This window comes from Balaenoptera musculus, chromosome 13 (assembly GCF_009873245.2).
Source record: "Balaenoptera musculus isolate JJ_BM4_2016_0621 chromosome 13, mBalMus1.pri.v3, whole genome shotgun sequence".
NCBI lineage: Eukaryota > Metazoa > Chordata > Mammalia > Artiodactyla > Balaenopteridae > Balaenoptera > Balaenoptera musculus.
The window spans coordinates 48440427-48461918 of NC_045797.1; the positions used below are offsets into that span (position 1 = coordinate 48440427).

The window sequence follows — 21492 nt, forward strand, 5'->3', positions numbered from 1 at the left end:
TCTCTTTTTTAAAAATAGAAGTAAATATTGTTGATGGAAACTAAGTGGAAACAATAATATATTACTGGTTAAAACAAAAAGTAAACAACTGATTTGCACATCAGTATTGCTAGACACAGGGAGTGAGCAGTGGCAGCCATGACTTTATTCTTGGTCAAGCATCGTATTCATTAGATGGTGCTGACAAGGAAAACAGTGAAAGTTTCATTGGAAAAATAAGTGATGTACACAGTGAAAGATGAGAAAAGAAGGAACATGATCCTGATAATGATAAATAAGTGAAAATATAAGTTAATTTAGAGAGATTGAGGAAGAAAGATGACAGTGAGGAGAACAGAGGAAGCATGGAGGATAGTGCGAATATTCAATGACTTCTTGAAAGGAGAGGAGAAAATTCAGAATACTAAAGGGCTAGAGGGAGAGGTGATGTAGAATTTCCTTCTTTACAGCATTTTAGGAGTAATTAAAACTAACAGAAGGTTTATTTAGAGTATGTATGGTGAATAGCAGATTCAAGCAACTCATCATACTAAGTTATCCAGAGCCGGCCCTGTGACCCAGCACATGTTTTCCTTTTTGTACAGAAAAATACAAATATTTTGCTGGATATCTGGCAGAAATAGTACAGCAAAAGGAAAACAAAGGAGTATATAGTATTCCACACCTTCCATGACTCTTACAGAAATAACAAGTTGCCTGTTCAACCAGGAGGTCATGTGACCCACATCTGGTAGCCTCTTCATTCATTGAAATAAAATTGCCTACTATATGCTAAGTCCAAAACAAATGTTAGTTTCTTTCCTTATTGCACAACATTACTTATGATGTTAAGCAAGGCCCTTCCCCTCTCTCTTAGCCTGGTTCCTTATGTATAAACTGAGGAGTCCAGAATAGATGACCTTTACTAGCTCCTCCAAATCTAGAATGCCACAATACCAAATTAAGCGACTTTTATCTGACAATCAGAAACTGTTAAGAACTTACATAGCCTGCTCGATGTTTTTCACCTGCTCCAGTGTCACAGTTTAAAATCCAGGCACGAAGCATCATTTCCTTAACATAAATATGCAACAGCATTTACAACTTGAAGGCACAAAGCAAGCATTGATTATGCACCTATGCTATGTCAGGTATTTTGCCAGATGCTAGGTAGCCTAGATAAAGAATCCTGATGACATAGTTCCTATCCCCAAGGAGCTCTGGGGCTTAATTGGGAGGTAAGGCAAAGATAACACGAACCAACTGGAAGATGAAGAGCTCACAGACAATATTTCATTTGAAGTGCTAAAGGTGTGCAGCAGACATTGTCTGGGTGTTGTGGGCTATGGGGATTCAGAGTAGGAAGGAATCACCTCCTGGGATCCTTGAAACTTAGGCTAATGATCCTTAAGTGAAGGGATTGACTCCCTGAGTCTGTGAGCTCAATTATATTCCATAGCCATGGGCTATACCCTGAACTCCCCAGCTATTTTGTAAAGTATCGTGTTAATGTTGAAGACAGATACTGAAGGACCAATCCTCCCCATTGGTTAATTCAACAGTGCTCTTCAGGTCACTGTAAGGTAGATGACTAAGCCGAAGGAAGATAATAAGAAAGCTTATATTTGTGTCCTTAAGGAATCAGTGAGGTTTTTGCTTGTGAAAATTAAGACCAATGCAGTTTTCAGCTGTAGTTGTCTGATTCTTTCCTATTCAAACTCAACTCATCTTTCAAATGCCAGTTCCGGTGGTAGTTTTTATCACTTCGACCTCTGGATCTCTGTCTTTTTAGAATTCACATTATTCAATGTCTATTAAATGAAGAGACCATTGCAAAACAGATTTTGAGAGTCATAAAATGCTTTTAAAATTTAAGTATTATGTATATGACTGTTACTCCTAATTTGGCTCACTGTGGATATGGCCCTTATATATCCAGTGTGTAAGCTTTTCTTGTATTCCCCTATAATGCCTCATATGCTTTGGGTATTAGATAAATATTTCTCTTTTTTTTTTAGATAAATATTTCTTGATTAGTTGTTATTAATCAAGCAGTAGATTGTATCAGTGCTATAGCAATTCAGATAGGAAAACAAACGGACACCTGTTAGTGTCCCCAGAAAACATAAGGACCTTCATTCTTCTGAAGAAATTAAAGGGTAGATATTCTTGTTGCTTTTTACTTTCATTTTTGGTATTATTCAGGATGTTTATAGTTCAATTGAAAATTGAGGCATTATTGTAATGAATGCTTCCTTTTTACTTTGAGGAAATATGTACACTACAAATATTCTTCTTCTGAGTATTATAGTTTCCTTCTCAAGGACACATACTAGTGTATTTAACACTTAGAGTATTTCTGAAAAAGAATATGAATACAATTTACTTTCTTCAAAATTCAGAAACAGAGAAAAGGAAATTGGTTTGCAATGGGCCAAAGACAGTCACAAAGTCAGAGACAGGACTAACTTGTACTTAAACTTCTTTTCCCTGTACCTTTCCGGTCTGTTTTATTCATTTGCTTCTCTATTTAAACAAATAAACAACTTTTTTTTTTTTTTGCTTTTTACTGACAACCTCATAGAATACATTAGCCTCTGAAAAACAGAATAGCAGTGGACCTGTATGAAGGATTGCTCTGGGAGTTCTTTTAAGGGAGCGATCATAAGGTGTGCACAAAGCAAATAATTAATCCCCTAGGTAGCTATGCTATCTGTATGCAGAGATTAAGCTGAGTGTTCCATCAGTATTCTAAAATGAGGAAGAAAAGTAATTTTTCTATGCTCATTTATCCAAGTAATTTTGACACAGGCAAATGGAACTATGCATTCCTTATGTTTTTTTCTTAAATTCCAAACATAGCTTTTCATGTCTATCAACTGGAAACCATCCATCCTCTATCACAATGGATTCACTAATGACAGGGAAGAGTCTATTAGGTAAAGCAGTAATGAGGAAAGACAAAACGATGGGAAAGTAGACAGGGTCAGAGGTCACCTTGACCAATATTATTCGCAACTAACTTGCTTCTTCCCCCTTTACTGCCACCCTACTCTTACTACCCCTCTCAAACCAAACACCACCTTGGGTCTTCCAGAAATTTTTTTCTTTTATTCTCGGTGATCTCAGTCTCAGAGCCTCAAATTTGATTTTGTTTCTTTTCCACTTAATTTTGTGGTAATTGTAGGTGTTTATTTCTATCTCATTTAGTTATATTGAACTAACACTGTCCACTCCAGGAGGGTTCTTTGAAAACATGTAGAGTCATTGAGTTCAAAATTGGTCCTCAAAATTTTATGTGACCATTTTCATAGCTTGCCTGTCTTGAGCATTTGAAGAAAGTAAGAGTAAGCAATCTAAAGCAAAGGAATTATTTCTAAAAGTGGAAATAATGTTAGCTGCCATGACCCCTGGGGAAAATGTTTATTTTTTAAGTGTGAATGAGTGTGGTGAGGAGAAGTTATCTGATGGAAATATGACTTTATCTGGCCTTGTGTCCTACTACCACCTCTGTTTTTATAAGATGAAAACTTGAACCTTTTATGGGAAAATAATATTCCACATTTCATTAGAAAATTTCAATAGCACCTTGATATTTGGATGCACTGCTGTGAAATCACCTTTGAATGTTTTCTAGCTATTTTGACTATGGCAGTGGCCCTTCCTTTTACAATAATGGGTGCCTGGAGAATTGTGCTATTTTTTATTTTGGGTTTTTATGTTTTTTCTTCTTTGCTTATTGCTATTGGAAGGAGTTTCCCACAGTGAATCAGAAACAGGGAGTTTTGTGCATTCTGTCTAGGAACTAATAACTTGTGTTGTGATGTGCTAGAACCATCCACAACTTTCTAGTGTTGTGATTTAATCATAGTAGTGCTTTTTTTTTTAACATCTTTATTGGAGTATAATTGCTTTACAGTGGTGTGTTAGTTTCTGCTTTATAACAAAGTCATAGTAGTGCTTTTGATTGAGGAGATTGGCAAGTGTAGTCACTGAGTCTCCTCTTCATGGGAAGCCTTTAGACTAGTTTCTTCCAATGTTGTTCCTATAATATACATAGAGAGGTTTAATCTCACAAAGAAACTATCTACTGTTTTCTGATTTTCTGAACTTACTAGGATGAGTTAGCAACAAGTTACTTGTTTCTAGTAATTTAAAATCAGATCAGAGTACACTTTATTTTTCAGTATTTGTTTTCCTTACCCAAGTCTTTTCTACAAGGAGCAAATATACTCCCAATATAAGAGGACCTAGAATTGGTGAGTTGGTCTTTCCCTAGGATAAATTCCCTAGGGATGAAGGAGAAGTTTCTATACTTCTTTATATGACAGTATTAAACCCATCCATATTGAATGCATTAAAAAAAAAAACTGAGTTGAAAGTTTCACTGTTTTGTAGGAGCTTTATTCCATAGATAGTTGAGTTTTCTTTTCAGGCAATTTTTGGGATATTATCGGTCTGGAAATTTGGTTTTCTCTAAAAACATTTATAAATATAATAAATGCTTTGGTTAGTATATCTCATCAATTGCCATAATTCTTTTTTTCTTGTTTTCTTGAGAAGGCCTGGGACCCTGACTTAATTTCACAAATAGTTGGACAAACTTTTGCTGGTCCTGGTGATGATATTATTGCAAAGAAAATAGATGTGTGCTCTTAACATGAGAATGGTACATGGATTTGTTCCTGCTTCTTGTCTCCAAAAGACAAATGCCTAAGAGGATAACTCTGCTGAAATGCATCCTCAATGTTCATCCAGCCATGTACACAGACCATTCAAAAATCTGTTAAGAAAATTGAAATATATCTATTCTCTAATATTCTGGGTGAGTTTCTCCATTTCACTGTACCACTCAGGGAAATCATCCTTTTGCTGGAGAACGTGACAGTCTCCTTCTCATTGACCTGCTTTCATTGCCTTATTATTATTGATGGGTTTTTCCTCTCTCTCTTGGTTACCTCTGACTCCTAATGGGAATGCCTTATATTTCTTTTTTGTTTCTCCACCTGTCTGACTGTAATTACCTTTTTTTTTTTTTTCAAAATGATCGCATTGTTATTTACCTGTTTGGGGATCTGGCTTTGAAAATGCTTTCTTTTTTAGGAGAGAGTGGCTCATTTCCTTGGATATGAAATGTTAATGGATCTCTAGAGAGATTGCTCTAGTGACTGCTCTGCAATGTTATCTACTCTGTTTGTCTGTGTGTATATATGTGCGCATTCTATTGTGGCTAATTTTCGTTTCTCCCTTCTTGTTTTTTTAATCACTAGGGATTTTCTCATCCCTTTTTTAAAAAATGCACGCACACACATACATATAAACTCAAATCTTGTTGATGAAAAACTGGATTAAATATATACCTTCCTCTGCCATACTGTCCTTATGTCATAAATCTGTTAGTTGCTACAGTTGTCCCACTACATAAGGTTGTAGTACTCATTTCCCATACCAGCCATTTTAGTGCATTAGAAGAAATACAGCAGATTGAAAGCTTCACTCAACAGACTAGGTTTGTTAAATCTTAAGGACCCTTATAATATTGAACCTGAGAAATATGAAAGCAGTAACAGTCCATTGATTTCACTTGCTAAATGGTCTTCAAACCAAGAGAGCAACCTTTAGACCAATCCAGGTCTGTGCTGGTCCTGAGCCAAATATCTGATCAATAGAGTGATGCAAAGTTAAGTTGATGTCTGAGGATGTAGCCCTCATCGTAAACAAGCTGTGCTGTTGAACTAGGTAGGAAGACTGGTGGCAGGGACAGCTTGGAGAACTCTGGAAGGATGCATTCTCTGACTTAATTCAATGTTACTGCTGTGATTTTTCTCTTCATTTCTTTTCCTGTTTTCTCAATAGCCAAATCATTTAAAATTTCCCTCACCTGTTTTAAGTCTCCTTTGTCTTCATTTCTGTACTTTTCACAATTTCTGCAGTATACAAATATTAATCACAAACTATAATTAAACCTGTTGCACATAACCTATGAATGTTACTGATCAGAACTGCCCGTATGTGTTGAAGAATTGACAGTTATCTGCATATAATGATTTGTTTCATTTGGAGCCCTTGAATAGGTGAATAGTGGAGATTGCCCCAGCTTCACTCATTCAACATTTGTTCAGTGTACACATGGTGCCACATTACAGTAAGTGTAATATTTTTATCGCTTTAATGTGGGACAGTTGTGTGAAGGTCAGATTTTTCAAATCTGAGAAATAAATTACTAAAGGTATCCCTGTGTGTTCTTCCTGCTTACTAATTTTATGACCTAGGTCAGGTTATTTGTTGTGTTTTCCTTTTCCCGTGGTAAAAATGAGCATCACCTTGCCAGTTCGCCTCCAACAGGTGCTTGAAAAAATAAGGCAACATGGTAGATGAAATTCAGCGTATGTGTAGGGTACTGTCATATAACTCAGAAGAAAACATGGTTTTCTACCCTCTGGTGTAAAAGGTTTAATGGCATTTCAAATGGTACTATTAATCTACCAGGGAATGAGCACTGTGATGATTTAACTGGATATCTATAAAGAACTTTAAATTCTTTGCCAAAACACATGAACACAGACAAACAAACAGACAAACAACTGGCTATGGTCTTGGTGAACGTGGGCAGGATTACCTAGTGTAAGAATTAGTAAGATTTTGACTAGTGAGTTGATGCCTGGTCTTTCTCAACTAGAAACGTGGGGGGAAAATGATACCAGTGCAGTTACACTTGTAGAGAATATGCTTTCACTTTTCCTTGTATTTTCACAACTTAAATTGACTGTTGGAATAAGATAATGAATCCCTTTCTGGATCTGAGTCATATTTATGACAGTAGAACCCACCAAGGCTCATAATCATTCCTGCTTGGAATGATTCTGTTCTTGTAAGTAGGAATTATCTTAACATGTATTCACAAAACAAATCAGCCTGGGTGGTTTTTGCTTAATAACATTTAACCCAACCTTTTTAGTAGTAACTGCAGTAATTATAGATTTTAGACTGAGAAGACCTCAGTAATTACGTAACTAGGTTTTAATAAATCTGGGGCTCATTTTAGACTGTCATTTCTGTAGGTTTTATATTGTATTGATTTTGGATGAAATTGCTACACCAGTCATGTGGAGAATGATTTCAGGAAATAAAAACATTAACTGCTAACAAGGCTTAGCCAATACTCTGTTTATTTATTTATTTTTTGGGCCGTATTTATGTCTTAATTTTCTAAAATCATAGAATTACTACATGAAATAAAATATTCTCTACTATATCATTTCACAATAATAAAATATAGCAAACGTTCTGTACAATTATTGTTTAAAGTCAAAATAAAAAAGGAGCAAAGTATCCACCCAAAGAAATCATTGCACGTTATCTGCTACAGTGCCTCACTGGTAATGTGCCTTTTTATGTCATACTCATGTTAGGTGGACAATTCAGTGTGTGCTGGGTTCAAGTTCAAGGATAGTGCCAGCTTTAGTGGAGTGATATTTTAAACCCAGAGAATAGAGTTGGAAATGACCATAGAGGTTACCTGGAACAACCCCCTTATTTTCAGAAGAGGAAAATGAGGATTATTGAATAGTTTCAATAACTTTGACAAAGTCACAGAGCAACAAGTTAGTTACTTTCCTGATTCAAGGTTGAGTGCTTCCCAATTACATGATGGCTTTTTAGATGTGTTCATTTACAATCTTATTTTCATTCATTTTAATATAGAACAGCTAGAATTTACTAATGAATTCATAGTGCAGACATTGCTCTGGTGAGAGAAATGAAGGATCCAGTTTATATAAAGATATCATATTTTACATGTATTTATATCGTTAACATCTTTTCAAAATTAATGAAATCTGTTTGAGACTGAATTTGCTGCATTGCTTTTTGTTTGTTTTAAAATTGAACACATGCATCCCTTTTAGACAGCAATGTAAAGAGCGTTACTATTCTGTGAGTTTATGTATGTCTTTCAACTTGAGTCTGTGGGGGTGTCTGGACTTAAGCACGTTTCCTCCATTTTCAGCCGGCACTTATTGTGTGTCAATTTCACATTCCATTCACATTCCAAGCAAGCCTGCTGCTTTCACAACCATCATAGAGGGGATTTCATTTTTGTCACTTTCAGTTTAACTCCAGGAAGAATTAACCGCTCTGGGCTTACCTTGGAAGCTTTCCTTGTTACGTAAATTTGTTAAGCAAAGTCTGGGAAAATCATTAAATATTTTGAGTTTGTGCATATGACTTCATTTCCAGGGCCAGATTTGGTCTAAAGTAATATATATGTAACTCCCCTGGATATCTGTGGAAAGTCTTGAGTCCTTCAGAGCTTCAGAATGGGGGTGGATTCTAGAATATAAATGCTTACAGTTTTGCGAATTAGAAGAAAGAGTTAATAGTTTAATTAGCTGTCTGGTTGTCTCCACCATGGCTTGAAATCAATCTGGGGTCAGTGGTGTGGGGGGTGGGGAGGGAATTGGCAAGACTCAGTAAAACACCATCAAATCTTTTTTGAGCCTTTTTTCTTTTTCTTTTTCTTTTTTTTTTAATTGGAAAGAAGGAAGGTTGTATAAAATTCATTAACCACATATTCCCACTTGGATCCCCAATTTAACCTGCCTGAATTGAGTCTGTACCTTGGAGCAGCCATAGAGGAAAATAGGAAGAGACTGGTCTCCCGAGGATCCCCAATGTCTAGTTTTTATAAGTCACAGTTTTGTCTGGCTGAAATCTGTGCTTCAAATATAAGGGATTAGCTGCTGCAGTTTAGTTCTTTGTGCATCTTGGACTAGCACCGCTCTGATATTGTCTTTCTTTTCAGGAATTTCATTTCCACAGGTTAGGTCTGTGACTGATCTTATTTCAACTGTGCAGAACTGCTTCTTTCCCAGAAAAAGCTTGAACTTCTTTTGCCACTGGTGTTTGCTCTGCATGAAGTTGGTTGACTAGGAATTTTTTTTTTTTTTTTCCTGTGTCCCTTGCATTCCTCTTCCCCAAGGAGCATGATTGTATTCCACAGAACATTAGGATCCAGTATGAGTTGAATCTTCCTCTTGAACCAAACACTAATGTTTCCTCTATCTCACTAAAGGGATGCCATGTACACTTGTTCAAGATGTACACTTGTGAAGGTGTTCTCATTTACACTGTGACCTCCATGGAGTTGCATATTTAATATGATAATTTTCTAGCAAAGAGCAAGCAAATGGCTTGTTCTGACAAAATCGGTATGCTATAACAATTTTCCAGCAGTTGGAAGTAAGGGGTTTTGAGGAAGATTGCTTTTTTCTGACTTGCCTAAGGGCATCATAAGGACTGAAAGTAACCATGCCCACTATGTTCTAGGAGACAGAGGGTCTACTAGGTCAAAGAGTAGGGAATGTTTAACTAGAATTGTTCTTTAGGGAAAGGCTTTTATGTGTTTTGCCCTGAGGGTCAACAGAGTTAATGGTACAGATCATACTTTCTGATAGTAGTGGATTCTATCACTGCTTCTCTCCTTCCACTATTTAAAGGTGAAAAAAAAATGCAGAAAACTCAGCTTCATCTGTAGATGCAGGGATTTGAGCCTAAGTGTAGCCAATATTGTCACACTTGACCCTATTATTGCTCATCTATGTGGTATAACTCATAAACCAAAACATCCTAACTTACTAAAGTGCTCTGCGTGCAGGATACAGTGAATGAAATTTTGATGAGTAGAGGAAGCAGAGGAAGGAAATCAACTAGGCACAAGAAGTTAACCAAGCGATTATATGCAGAGAACCAAGCAGCAATCAAGCAAAAGACACGCTGGGACAGTATTATATAGCTAAACCTTTTCCATAAAAACAATTTCTTAAAATTATTGGAAGAAAAGGAACACTGCAAATGTTTAGATGATAAATATAATCAATTCTGGTGGGTTCCATGGAAAGGTCTTGTTGAGAGCTAAGTATTACTACATCTGGAGACTATTTTAAAGATGATGAAGAGATACAGGTTAGCTGTGTCTTGCAAAACTTGTTTTAAGAAAAAAACAGTGGTTTTCATTAGAATATCCTTTTTAACTTACATGTTTGATGCATTAGCAGGGTACTGAAAAATGTCATCCATGTATACTTCAGTGTGCTAAGTGTTACAGGGCTGTAAAGATGATATAATATTCTCCTGTGGAAGACGATGACTAAATTCAAACATATAAAATTTATTATATTCTCCACTTATCCTGTTCCTTCTTTGATGCTTCGTGTCTCAGTGAATAAATGGCACAGTATCTATACCCTTTGCAAGTCAGAAACCTAGGAGAGAACTTTGATTTCTTCCCCCTCCCCTCTCCACATCCAGTCAATCATCAAAAGCCCTTACAACATTATCTCCTTTATGCTTCTCACATCTGTCTACTTCTTTTCAAGGTCCTTATATTTTATTCTTCTTTTTGTGAGATAACTTTCTGCTGGGCCTCCTTACCTCACCTCCTTCCCATCCATCCCATTTTCCACATAGAAGCCTCAATAATCTTGCTAAGATTCGAAGCTGATCATGTCATCTCCCCACTGAAAATCTTCCAGGTGAATTCCCTTTTGCTCTACTATAAGCCCCATCCTCTTCGGCATGAGTCTCTTTGGCATGGTGAAGATTATCTTGGGAGAGAGTGAGCAGAAGATAGTAAAAAGATGATAACTGATTCCCCTAGGGTGAGTGACCAGGCTACTTGTGGAAGGGACATTTCTGTTTTGTGCATCTCCCTATACACTTATTCCAGCAGGCTCTCACCTCTTCGCGGGCACAGCTTATTTGATCAGCTTATTGGTGGATACCCTAGGAAGTTAGAGTGGAAGTTGTCATGTCTGATTCTGAATCCATTTCAAACATCTTACTCATGGGTGAGACAGTGTGGGTTTTATGATTTCATGTCATTAGTGGGATTGAAAGGGAAATTGGCTATGCTATTTTGGGAATCTACACCTCAAAATGTGTTATATAGTGCGTGGAGGATAAATGGTATTTGCCAGATAGATAAGAACATGGTAAATGAATATGGAAATGTGTTGGTTACAAATATTAAAATGACAGAAGAATAATAAATGATTGAGCCTTTCTTGATATAAGAATTTTCACATTGCTTGAAAAACCAGTAACATCTTGTGGGGAAAAAAAAGTTTTACTTTTCTAGCCTTTAAAATGCCCCTTTATATTTATTTTAGATGTTTATTTTCATAAAAATAAATGAAATCCCAGCTTGAGAAATTTTCTTTTATTTAGAGTCTGCTTATTTTAGTTTTGAAAGAGTACAAATTTGAGTAGCACCAAGAGATTTATTTTAGGCCATTCTTAATGGGAAGGGTTATTCTTTGGTCTTTTCCTTGTTCTGCTTTATTATTTTAATTAATCTGTCCCCAGTGTGTCATTGGTTATCTAAAAGTTCACCTTCTCTGATCAGCGAACATGGCATTTTATTTTCTTATATATATATATATATATATATATATATATATATATATGCACACAAACACCTATATACACACACGTGTGTGTATGTTTGTGTATATATATATATATATATACATATATGTATAATATACACAGTCTTTATTTTATTTCATTTTTAAGTATATGCTCATTAAAGTTGAGAAAAAAGAGTGTGTAAGTGTATATGATTACATGAAATATACAAATGTATACTCCAAAATAGCGTATGATAAATGTATATCAACAGAAAACTAAGACTTTTTCTTTTATTTCAAAGTTAACATTTGAAGAGAAATCAGCTACTAGATTTTTTAATAATCTTTTTTCTCAGTACTCTCAATTTATAGCCTTTTGATGGTATTTTCTAAATTACAGTTCTTTTCAAGACACTGAGAAAAGTTGCTGACATTAGATTTTGACACATTATGCTTCTCTTTGTTTCCAACTTCCTATTAATAAGTCCTTTGTTATACATGTAATGCAAACATATTTGATTCTAAAACATCAAATGAAAATAAAGCTATCATCAAAATAGTTTTGGATATTATGTGTTTGGTTTACCACATCAAATGTAGCTATATATCTGTGAAGTATCTAGTGGTATTCTAGGCTCTGAGGTAAATACAAGGAATCATGAAAACTAGTTCTTATCCTCAAGATAGAATATTAGAGACAAACAATATAAAACTAATACAGAATGAAAGAAGTAGAATTTGCTCTGTATTTATAATTATATATATATATATTTTTGCTGTGACTCTTAAGAAATGGAGATAGAATGATCACTGCTTTGCTATAGAAATCTCTTATAATTCACTCTAGGTAAATGTTCCTCAGAATGTTGCTGTAAAATATTATTTAGCGGGCTTCCCTGGTGGCGCAGTGGTTGAGAATCTGCCTGCCAATGCAGGGGACACGGGTTCGGGCCCTGGTCTGGGAAGATCCCACGTGCCATGGAGCGGCTGGGTCCGTGAGCCACAATTACTGAGCCTGCGCGTCTGGAGCCTGTGCTCCGCTCCAAGAGAGGCCGCGATAGTGAGAGGCCCGCGCACCGTGATGAGGAGTGGCCCCCGCTTGCCACAACTAGAGAAAGCCCTCGGACAGAAACGAAGACCCAACACAGCCATAAATAAAATAAATAAAAATAAACATAGAATAATCATTTAAAAAAATATATTATTTAGCATTTGAATTAATGTATAAAAATACCTCTAAAGAACATTTCTCCAAATTTCTTTATTACTAAGCTTCCCTGATAATACTTTACTTTCTGTGGAGAAGCAGAGATTTTTCTCTGAGAATGAGGAAGTGAAATTCAGATGAAGAAACAATTTTCTATTTTTATTTTGACTGGGTTACTATTGCTTTTTCTGAGGTTGGCTAGCTTAGATGGCAGAATACTATGATAAATACAAATAATGGGTCATGGATATCAAAGAAGAATTGCACCAGAGAAGTTAAACTGGCAAGGAAGAATTTATTCAAGACTTTTGTAATAAGGGAGAGAGATTGAAGTCAACTCCAGTGAAACAAAAGGCTGGAGATTTTTTAAGCTCTGGAGTGAGCTAGTGGGAAACTACTGGAGGACATTGGGGGTGGGAGAGAGAGGTTATTCATGGAGATTAGGTCATGGTGTTTGCTAATTGGTGCTTATCCAAGTTTGGATTCTACCCTCCCACAGAGACTGGGACAGAGGGACACTGTCTTTCCTGATGATTACATTTCAAAGAGATGGCTCCCAGGCTCTTGAGAAAGACATTCCTGAATTATAAAACTATCAAGAAGCTGGAAGAAGTTTAACATCTAAAAGGGGCAGAGACAAAATTCACAATTATAAATTTCCTGAAGTAAATGCTCTATAGTCAAGCAGAGGGGTCAGTGTGGGTCAATTAATTTCACTTTGTTTCAGGGTCACAGACAACATTCTTTATCATGTTTTGCAAATATGTGCCATTTTAATTTTGTAAGGGAGAAAAGAATTTGGGTAGATCCAGGAAAACACATGACCCCCTCCCCCCCACAAAGAATCTGCCAGGGTGAGTAACATTGGCTGACTATTAAAAGGGTAGTAGGTATTACTAAACTTCTGTGGAAGGTTTTGATAAGAAAAGATTCACATTGCTTTGTGTGACCATGGACAAATCACTTTACATCTGTGAACACCATTTTCTTTTAAATTTGTAAAATAGAGATAATTATAGTTTCCCTATCAAATTTACTTGACGCATGGGTATAAAAAAATACTTGGAAATGTTTTGTCATTTTGTCTTCAAGGCTATATAAACACCCTTTGCTCTAAAAATGAGACCTCCATAATACACAGGTATGAACAAAATGTAAGGTGTGTTTTTTTTTTTTTTTCCTTTCTTTCTTTTTTTCCCTCTCCTCACATAGTAGTTACCCTGGTACAGTTCTCAACCCGCAGCTTCCGTCTCTAGGTCTAAGGCAGCTGGCTCAGTTTTTGGTCATCACTCAGCAAAAAGAAAGAGAGACATAAGCAGTAAAGTGCAGGTGCATTTCAGGGCTGGAAATGGAGGAATCACGCATCATTTTTGCCCATGTATCATTGGCCAGAATTTAGTCATATGGCCCTATCAAACTGCAAAGGAGAAAGGGAAATGCCCAGTTTATACACAGCTTAGCTGTATGCCCAGCTTCGAGTTCTCTTAGTACTAAAGAAGTCAAAATGAATAGTGGTGAACATCAGCAGTCTTCGCCACAGAGATAAATGGAGAGAATGATCAAGACAACAGAAACTTCTTAAAGGAGAAAATTAAGTAGTCCCAAATAACTCAAGACAATGTAATGGGTTATTAGAATAACAAAATTTAGTCAAATTGACAGCTAGTTCCTTCTCAGGAAACAAAACCTTCCCTTTTTCTTCAGGCCTTTTTTTTTTAAATGCCTCCTAGGATCTGATATGCATAATTGCATTGATAGCATCTAAACAATAGTTACAAAATTATCTTGCATTAAAAAGCCCATGTAGTCAACCAACTATTATTTTAATGCTAAATATGTTTAATGGGTAACCTTATTTGGTACATGGGCTGTGAACCTAGTAGCATCATTTGTCTCAGTATATCATTGAATTTTCAGAAAGCTCTCTATTATGTTTAATTCTTGCAAATTGCTTGCCAATTTAATATGAGCTGCATCTAAACAGTAAGTAATTGCTTATGATAATGAGTGCAAACTAATTTGCTAGAATATGTTAATATTCACAAAGCACTTTTATACTGCTTGTTCCAAAAATACTGCTCTCTTGGTTAAATGCAGCTTTTAGATGGCATTATTGTTACACATCTGACTAAAATCATCACTTCGGTAGCATCTACCCAAAAGTCATATGACAGTCACTTCAATATACCAAAGAAGGAACAGAAAGTCATGTCATCCTTTGATTAATGATTTAGAATATTCGAGGAAAAAATAATCAAGTTGTTAATAATTAATTCTAATTAGTGATTAATAGTAGTAAGCAGACTATACTGAATTAGAAATGGCCTCTTTTCCCCACAAGAGTCATTAAATTTAATTTAAAGGACTTTAAAGACAGATGGCATGGCAGTCTTCATTTGAATACAATAACCAATTGAAAATAAATTAAAATTTTAAGGATGAAGCTAGATATGGGTGTTTTTGAGTTTGAAGCCCACTTTATCCCTTAATAGTGCCCTACCCTCTTTGTCTTATAGGTCTTTCTCAACCTTTTTCAGAGATGCTGTTTGAAGACTCTAGAGCTCAAAGACTTATATTTCAAACCTGAGGGTCTTTTGAACTTGGGGACCTGAGCATTCAAGGATCTGAGGTGCAGACTGGAACCACCTTGTAATTTTAGTCTAGGAAGACTAATATAAAAGAAGAAAAATTTGGGACTTCCCTGCCCTGGGGCTGATTTGGCACTTTAATCCACCCTCTAATGTTTCAATCATTTCAACTTCAAAAATTACTCTCACACATAGTTGTCTCATGAGTGGTGAAATAGAAAGATCTCTGTAGAGAACCTTTTTTTTTTTTTGATTCTTCATCACTTTCAAAATTCATTTACTTTGTTGAATTCCATTGGCTAAATATCTTCATGGGTTAAAAAACTTCCATCTTTGGACTTTAAATCGTTCAAATACCAAAAATTGCTTATCAAAGTAAGTTGTCTAATTTTTTCCCAATTTTTTGCTTCTTGTCACTTTTATTTTGAAAATAGGTGGATTGATACCTCTCAGAACTGGCTGATATTTATTCTTCTTGTCATCTTCATAAGCTGTTTCAAAGATTCTGAGATGAAGAATGAATAAACAAACAAACCAAATTTTATATGCGTTATTTAATTTAGTTTGCTGTAACTTAGTTTTTCTACTAAGCATAGACTAATACTTAAGAAATGAGAAGTAGTTTCATTTTTGATAAAGATGGAATGAAAAGATTCATGATAAATAGCAGATAACACCAAGACACTTCTTACTAAATATAATTTATCTCTTATGACAGTAATATCACATTTTTATACATTTGTGAAGTTATGTGACTCTTTGTTAAAGGAAATTTGCATTTCATAGAATTATGAACATTCTGAACTACTAGAACTGATCTAATCTCTTTTAACACTGACCTTGAACAGTCCTAATTTCCACTATATTATTTGTACTCTGTGTTTATCTAGAGATTTAGTTCAGGAGACAAAGAGATAGGAAATAATAGTGCCTAAAAATGCATCTTTTTTAAAAAACGTAATGTCATTAATATAAGTGGATCTACTCCTCTTTCTGGAACCTGTTTTGTGCTTCTGTGACTTTTCTCATGAAAATCTAGCGCACAGAAATACATTTGCTCTTATTCTTCCAGAACCATATTAAATTTTATCTTCTCTGAAAATAATTTGGGGGTATTTCAGGAGACCAAATGAATTCTCCAGTTTGGCTGACATAGAGTGTTGGTTTGTATGGAGGATGTTCAAAGTTAGTTTGGTTTTAGTTTGTAAAATAAATTTAAATTAGGGAGGGGCAGGAAGGTATCGAATCAGTAAGGATGCGTATTTATTACATTTAAGATTGAAGGTGATGCAATCTGAACAGTGACTGTAAGAATGGAAATACAAAAGAAAAATTCAAGAAATCACACCTGATTGAATGGGTAGTTGTAGCTGGATTCTAGAGATATAACATACACCTTTCTGTCATTTCCAGCATCTAGCATGGTGCTTTCTACATAGCAAATGCTTAGTTAATTTTTGAGTGTATGGATGTTTTTATTCTTGAATTATGCTGTTGTATTGCTTTTGCATTCTCTTTCTCCAGAGCATCCGTCTGCTATTGTCTCAGCATTGTGTTTTTGTTTTTGTCAAAAATTCCAACTCCTTATTTTGAGCTAGAGTCTTTTCCTACCACCTCACTAAACCATCTGGCTTTCAATTTTCTAAGCAACTCCTAAAATAATCTCACTTAGGTTTTTTTTTCATGTTACATGAAAAGAGATATGAATTTTTCCTCCATAATGCCCACCATCCCCTGTCTTTTGACTTATATTTTTCATCACAACTACAGTATATACTAATTACTACACATGCAAATATCACATTGCATCTAGCTGTCATGTCTCCTTAGTCCCCTCCAATTTGGGACTATTCCTCAGTCTTTTTCTGTTTTTTCTAACCTTGACTTTTTAGAAGAATGCTGCCAGTTATTTTGTAGAATGTCCCTCAGTTGGAGTTTCTTGGATGTTTTCTTATGATTGAGGCTATGCATTTTTTGCGAAATAATATAGAAATGATGCTGTGCCCTTCTCAGTACATCATATTTGGAGGACCCGAATTCCATGTCTCCTTACTGGTGGTATTAATCTTGATCACTTGGTTACGGTGCTATCTCCTGGGTTTCTCTGATGATTAATAAATTCTTAAAGCCTGAGGACTAGCAGGTTATATCTATCTCTTCCCTGTAAAATATGGAGAACTTTGGGGTATGTTATTCGAGAAAATTGTGGGATTTGGTACTGACTCAAAAAGAGTCATCATTACCTGGTTGAAGAGTCTCATGACTGTTCATCACACATGTGCCTTACACAGACATATAATGAAATGGAGAATGGTAATTTAGGCAATTAAATTAGGGTAATTTAGGCAATCTGCCCTCTTATCTGAGTTTCTGTATTTGACTAGTAAAATTATTCGGATTACGTAGAAATGGATATAGGCATGGTATTTGTTGTACTCATCTGAGAATCAGGAACCTTAAGTTTATTTATCATTGTATCACTAGTCCTGACTTAATTCAAGCATAAACCAATGCTCTTATTAATGATTAATAAATGAATAAAAGCACCTAAGTCTGATGAGGATAATAAGAATTAAAGCAAGACCCCTTTCTTCAGGATACATACTTCTAAAGATGGAAATTTCAATAAAAGACAACTCTGACAGTTTATATAATATTTTGCAAGTTAAAAACAAGTTCTGTAGATGATAAAGGGAGGGAATTCACCTTGGCTGGAATGATAGTGGGAAGCAGGACTGAAAAGAAAACCAGGTACAGCAGAGAAGCATAAATTGGCAAAAGTAAAAGTCACTTTGGGAGAAGAATGTGTATTCCACCACGTGTGCAGGCCTAGGTGATAGAGTTAGAGCTTAGTTTGAAATGACTTCTGAATCAGAAACTTGTATTCTATCCAGTTTTAGTCCAAAATTTACTAGTAAATAGTTCTAATTGGGGCCTAGTCAGTTGGAGAATGACTTAGATATAGCAGATAGGCAGGGAGATGGTAAATGAGAGGAACTAAGATTAGAAGACAAACAAAGGCAAAACTTCTAGTTTTAGCCTAAAATTAATTTGAATTTTATTGTTTATATGGTAGCCTCAAAGTAGTTCAAAGTAACCACATGCAGTTTTGTGTTCAGGATTGAATTCCACTACTAAAGGCAGGAAATGGTGTCACTGCCAAAAAGTTATAAGGCCTTTCTGACGTGGAATAAAAGTGATTATGGTATTAATAATAAAAATGTGGCTTCTGCATCTCTGTTCAGCAATTTGGAAGCCTCTGAACGAGCTGAAGGCTGAGATGGCTTCGGAGGCAGGGTACTTGCAAAAAAGCTTTGCAAAAGCCCCACCCCTTTTAAAGATTCAGGCTAGACTCTGAAAATGTCAGAATGTGAACAAATCATTTCTGTTAAGTGCCATTTCAGAAACTTTGAGTCTCCTGAAACCAGACCAAGGAAACATCATTAGAAAAACCACTAGAGATGATTGAAGTGAGACCTTGATTTGTGAATTTTAGCTTATTTTTCTAAACAAGAAGCAGTCATTTGATCTTAGCTCTTCATTGTACACTGGAAAAGCACTAGGAGTAGAGTTGGGTGCAGCCCCCAACCATCTGTGTGGCATTGAGGAGCCACTTGATTCTTCTGGGCCTCCGTTTTGTCATTTTTCTTTTTTTTTTTCGTTTTGTCATTTTTAAAAGGAAAGTTTCCCTTAGTCTTCTCCAAGAGCATTTCAGCATTAAGTCTATGTTTATGTCAGTTGTTTTTAACTTAAGAATTTTTTTACACCATAATTCTAGTAAATTCTTGACTCTGAAAACCTGATGAAAACGATTTTAACAATTAATTTATGAAAAAAGTAAATTAAAGGCCATCACTAGGCAATTGCGACCTTTACTTACTAGATAATAATTTAAAGAATTTATTAGGAACTTACACAGCTTATTATATGTTCTTTAAAATAAGATTTTTCATAAAGTACCAGAAGGTATGATTTCTTCTCTCTCCATCTCTGCTGCCTATAGCCCTAATGCAAATTGATTACTGAATTACTTGCCAGAGACTTTTTAATAAAATTCACTTACTGCTTGAGGGAGTCTCGTTTCAGAAGGGAAGACATAAGCATTTGATGTTCTTGGGGTTATTGGTTGTGGGATTGATTTGCTTGGTTTTATTTTTAACTCTAGATCATGTTGCTATCTTTATGAATTCTTTTCTAATCTGATTGGCAGAAGGTCTACCATTTACTTGTTTTTCTTCTCAGCCAGATAACTTAGATTCCAAGAGTTTTTTTAAAGGTTCCAAGACTTTGAATTTGATCTTGGAACAAGCTTGTCTCACTGGGCAGCTCAAACTATTGAACTCAATTCTTCCTGGAGGGAGTATTTTCTAAATAACATGTTTAGAGAGGGAAATAATGAGTAGTTTTTAAAAGAAAGTATATTGCAAAGAAACCACTAAGTGAAGTATTACTTCTTGCATAGATTTACTAAGATATTATTCACTGAAAATTATCTCAAAATATTTAAACACTTATATGGCTTTGATCTGAAAAGATAATATAGATATAATTGTTCTTGCTTATCATTTTTTCTGTTCGTTTTATGTTACCATTAATCAGTGCCTTTAACATCGTCATCTTTTCAAAGATTTTTTTAAAAAAATCCAAAATAGATGGTGACACGGCTGAATACCATTTATCTGATATCTCTCATAAACCCATCTTGCCCTGATATTTATCTTTAATACACAGATCCTACTGTTTGGGAAAAAGGATTGTGTGTTTCCAGTTTTATATTCCTAGTTCCTTTCACATATTAGACAACCAAGAGATAGGTCAACTTAGGAATGTTTCTTATTTCAATTAATTTCCTTATAAGACAGAAAAAGAGAATGACTTATCCAAATGACTACAATTGACATCAGTGATTAATTACATAAAGTCTCAACTTTGTACAACACCAGTGGACATCATTCTTGTCTCATTTATGTGAATACTGCCTTTTTGACAGTCTGTGCAGCTGTTTGTGACATCCCTGAACAAATGTCTAGAGTATGGAAACAGTAGGTCAGCCATGAATCTACTTGAGAATTACTTTAGTTATTAAAGAAGAGCGCACCTGTTTTCCAAAGATTGAATACTTTTTTCCATGTAGCATATTCTTTCCATAAATGTCAAAATATGGAAATGTCAAATACCAAAATGAAAAATATACATGATACATTTATACATATATTATTCCTGCCAAGATCTCTGGAATATAGAATTTTTATTACAGAAAATAGACTATAGAAAAATTCATAATATTTATTTAAAAAGGCTTTTATTAGAGAAAAATTTTGGACCAATAGGCAAAGGGAAAATTTCCCTACTTTGTCATTGAAGTGCACAGTTACTATTGAAATTATCTTTAAGAGAAATGATTCCTAATTTTATAGGAATCATGATAGTTCTTTTGCTATTCCATTTTCTTGAGTTTTATCTTGATTAGAATTTCTTAGTGAATAAGCACACACCATTTTTCCTTTTAAAATGGTATCTTGACTGGACCAGAGCTAAATCTCATATGGGCTGGCTTAGTGGAGATGACTCCTCTGCTTTCATGATTCCCAGGTCTACTGTGGAGTCTGAGTGGTTCAGGCTTGTTTGATCCCATTGAAAGTTTGGGAGATGTTAGTTTTTAATGCCTAGTGAGTCCTCATGGACCCTGAGAGTCTTACTTCTGATTTTCACAGGGTTCAAGAATTTGTGAAAAAACTTGAACCAAGCTCACGATGAGTTTTTAACGGAGCCGTGTGTGTGCAGTGCCTGTACAGTGACACTCTCAGGAAATTCCAGTGCATGGAAACAGGGTGCTCACAATTTTGTCAGTTTGCATTCAATTTAGTAAATATTCAACAAACTGTTTTTTTAAAAATTCAATAAATTTCCTTAATTCCTGAGTCTAGAGTTCTGATGGACCGTGTAACATGCCATATATGAAAAACCTCCCTATGCTCCTTCTATCTTGAATGTCATCATGAGCTACTTACGTTTTTTTTTAACATCTTTATTGGAGTATAATTGCTTTACAATGGTGTGTTAGTTTCTGCTGTATAACAAAGTGAATCAGCTATATGTATACATATATCCCCATATCGCCTCCCTCTTGTGTCTCCCTCCCACCCTCCCTATCCCACCCCTCCAGGTGGTCACAAAGCACCGAGCTACTTACTTTCTTAAGGCTTTCATTCTTTGGGAATTACCTAAACTCTTCTTGACTTTCTTTTCTTTGGTCTGATCCAGTCTATGGGACCAGTATCTAATCCATTTCAGTGACAGGCCATGTTTC

At 35.4% G+C, this 21492-nt stretch overlaps 1 protein-coding gene across 23 annotated transcripts in view; it reads left to right on the forward strand.

The window, feature by feature from the left end:
- The window catches only part of NRXN1 (neurexin 1), a 1116259-nt gene that overhangs the window by 767823 nt on the left and 326944 nt on the right, over nucleotides 1-21492 (forward strand). The window lies entirely within an intron of this gene.